Genomic DNA, 3,578 nt, shown 5'->3' with positions numbered 1-3,578 from the left:
TTCCAACCATAAGAACCTTAGAAAATGCAGGACATACCCTCATGGAAATTGGAACTGGCATCCAATTCCTGAACAAAACTCGAAACCCACAGGTCATAAGGGATAAGATAGACAAGTGGGACCTCATTAAACTGACAAGCTTCTGCAAAGCCAAAGAAACCATCAGGAGAGCAGGGAGACAGCCTACTAGACTGGGAAAAAGTATTTGCCAATTCCAGGTCTGACAAAGGCTTAACATCTTGGATCTACAAGGAACACAAATGTGCTGAAAAGAAAAAAACAAGCAATCCCATTATAAAATGGGCAAAAGATATGAACAGACACTTCACAAATGAAGACATCCAAGCAGCCAACAGACACATGAAGAAAATGCTCAACCTCACTAATCATCAGGGAGATGCAAATCAAAACCACACTGAAATACCACCTAACTCCAGTCAGAATGGCAATTATCAATAACTCAGAAAATAATAGTTGTTGGAGAGGATGTGGAAAAAAGGGAACACTTCTGCACTGTTGGTGGGAGTGTAAACTAGTGCAACCTCTGTGGAAAGCAGTGTGGCGATTCCTAAAAGCTCTAAACATCAACCTCCCATATGACCCTGCAATCCCCCTACTGGGAATATACCCTGAAGAACTCAAATCACTCTATAAAAAAGATACCTGCACACGAATGTTTATCGCAGCATTGTTCACAATAGAAAGAACCTGGAACCAACCACACTGTCCATCAAAAGAGGACTGGATTTAAAAAATGTGGTACCTATACACGATGGAATACTATGCAGCCATAAAAAAGAACAAAATCATGAATTTTGCAGCAACCTGGATGGAGCTAGAGTCTATAATACTGAGCGACCTCTCACAGAAACAAAGATCTGTGTATCACATATTCTCACTCATATAGTGGACCTTGATCATCCAACGCACTACTATAAGAAAATGACTGACAGTGGTGGGAAACTATGGGGGCGGGGGATGGGACTAATGGTAGTAAACATTTGTCTGGGGACGGGGAGACACCTGTTATCAACAAGGGGGCCTGAATGAAGCATATTTGTATACCTAACCCTTAACTGTACCACACAATATCAAAATAAAAAATATTGATAAAAAATAAAATGATAAAAAAAAGAAAATGGAACAATTACTCAGAAACCAAACTACTAAAACTCAAGAAAGATTAAATAGATAATGTGAAATAGTCTTACAATTATTAAAGATATGGAATTCACAATGTAAATTTTCCAAAGTAAGACACTTCTAGGCTCAGATGGTTTCACTGGATAATTTTATCAAGCATTTAAAAAATAATTTACACAATCACTTCCAGAATATAGAAGAGAGGACACTTTTCAACTCATGATCTCAAAACCTATGCAAAGACAGTAAATCAGTCAGGCGCAGTGACTTAGCCAGTAATCTTAGCACTTTGGGAGGCCAAGGGGAGAGGATTGTCTGAGGCCGGGGGTTTGAGACCAGCCTAGGAAACTTGGTGAGACCTCGTCTCTACAATAAATCACACACACACACACACACACACATACACACACACACACACACACACAAACTAACTGGGTATGGTAGCATGCATCTGTAGTTCCAACTACTTGGAAGGTTGAGGCAGAAGGATCGTCTGTACCCAGCAAGTCAAGGCTGTGGTGGCCATGAGCATGCCACTGCACTCCAGCCTGGGTGACAAAAGTGAGACTCCAACTCAAAAAAAGAAAAAAAAAGAGATAGTAAATCAAAAGAAAATTAGAGATTAATATATCTCATAAACTTATATTTAAAACTCTTTAATATTTAGCAAATCAGTCAGTAACATATAAATAGTATACATTATGACCCAGTGGAATTTATTTCAGTTATGCAAAATTGGTCTAACATTTAAAAATTAAGCAGTGCAATCCACCATATGAATAAGCTAAAGAAAAAAAAATCACATATATTAATCCAGCACCTATGGTGAAAACAAAAAAACTCACCAAAATAGAAATAGAGATTACTTCCTCAACTTGATAAAAAAACTAAAAAGCATTTATAAAACCTAGCAGCTGCAATCATACTTAATAAAAGACTGAATATTTACTCTAATAATAGAAGCAAGGCAAGGATGTCCCTTTCCCCACTCCCATTCAACAAAGTATTGAAAGTTATAGCCAATTCAATAAGGTAGGAAAAAGAAATAAAAGGTATATGAGTTGGAAAGCAAGAAATAAAACTGTCCCTTTTTGCGGTGACATTATTATTTCTGCAATCTAGTAGTTTACAAAACACAAACAAATAAACAAAAATCTTCTAAAACTATTAAGTTCAGCAACATCGTAGGATATAAGATAAACACACAAAAAGCAATTTGATTTCTATGTACTAACAAGGAAAATATGGAAACTAAAATTTAAAATGTAATACTAGTTCCAATTGTCTCCAAAGAAAATGAAACATGTATAAACTTAACTTAGCTTTTACTGAATGAGTATGATGAAAATTACAAAATGTGGAAGAAATAAATCACAGGAGACCTAAGTAAATGGCGAGATATACTGCTCTCATAAATTGGGAAACTCAACCCATTAAAAATGTAAATTCTCTTCAAATTTATATATATGCTCAATGCACTCCCTATCAAAATTCCTGAAAGTTGTTCTTGTTTTGTTTTGTTTTTCCCTGTAGTCACAGACAAGCTTACTATAAATTTTATATGGAAATGCACAGAATCTATAATTCTAAAATGGTTTTGAAAAAGAAGAATAAAGTGGGAGGAATCACTCTATCCTATCTTAAATACAGCTACAGTAATTAGGACAATGGGGTACCAATGGAGGGATAGAAAAACATCAATCAGTGAAACTTAAATAGAGGATCCATAAATAGACCCACACAAATACGACCAACTGATGTTTGACAGAGTTGCAAAAGTAATTAAGTAAAGATAGTCTTTTTTTTTTGTCTCCCAGGCTAGAGTGTGGTGACACATTCCCGACCTCTACAGCCTCGACTTGCTGGGTTCAGGTGACCCTTCCACCTCAGCCTTCCAAGTAGCTGGAATACAGGCATGTGCCACCATGTCCGGCTAAATTTTAGATTTCTCATAGAGATGAGGTCTTGCCAAATTGCCCAGGCTGGTCTCAAACCCATGGGCTCAGGCAATCCTCTCACCTCAGCCTCCAAAGTGCTGGGATTATAGGCATGAGCCACCATGCCCAGCCTAGTAAAGATAGCCTTTTTAACAAAAGGTCCTGGAGCAACTGACCATCCATAGGCAACCTAACCTCAACCTACGCGGAACAAAATGAATGATAGAATTAAATGTAAGACTCTGAGAATAAAAACAACGGGGAAAAATTTGGGGGATCTAGGACTAGGTGAAGAATTCTTAGACTTAATACCAAAAAACAAGATTCGTAAAAGGAAAACTGATAAATTGGAACTTGTCACAATTAAAAATGTTTGTTCTGTGAAAGATCATGTTAAGAGAATGGAAAGCTATAAATTTGGAGAAAGTACTTGCAACCTACATATCTGACAAAGGACTAGTACTAGGATATATAATGAATTTCAAAACTCAACAGAAA

This window comes from Carlito syrichta, unplaced genomic scaffold (assembly GCF_000164805.1).
Source record: "Carlito syrichta isolate Samal-C Ts95f unplaced genomic scaffold, Tarsius_syrichta-2.0.1 Scaffold288120, whole genome shotgun sequence".
In the NCBI taxonomy this organism is placed as follows: domain Eukaryota; kingdom Metazoa; phylum Chordata; class Mammalia; order Primates; family Tarsiidae; genus Carlito; species Carlito syrichta.
Note: the sequence above shows the minus strand (reverse complement) of the source record.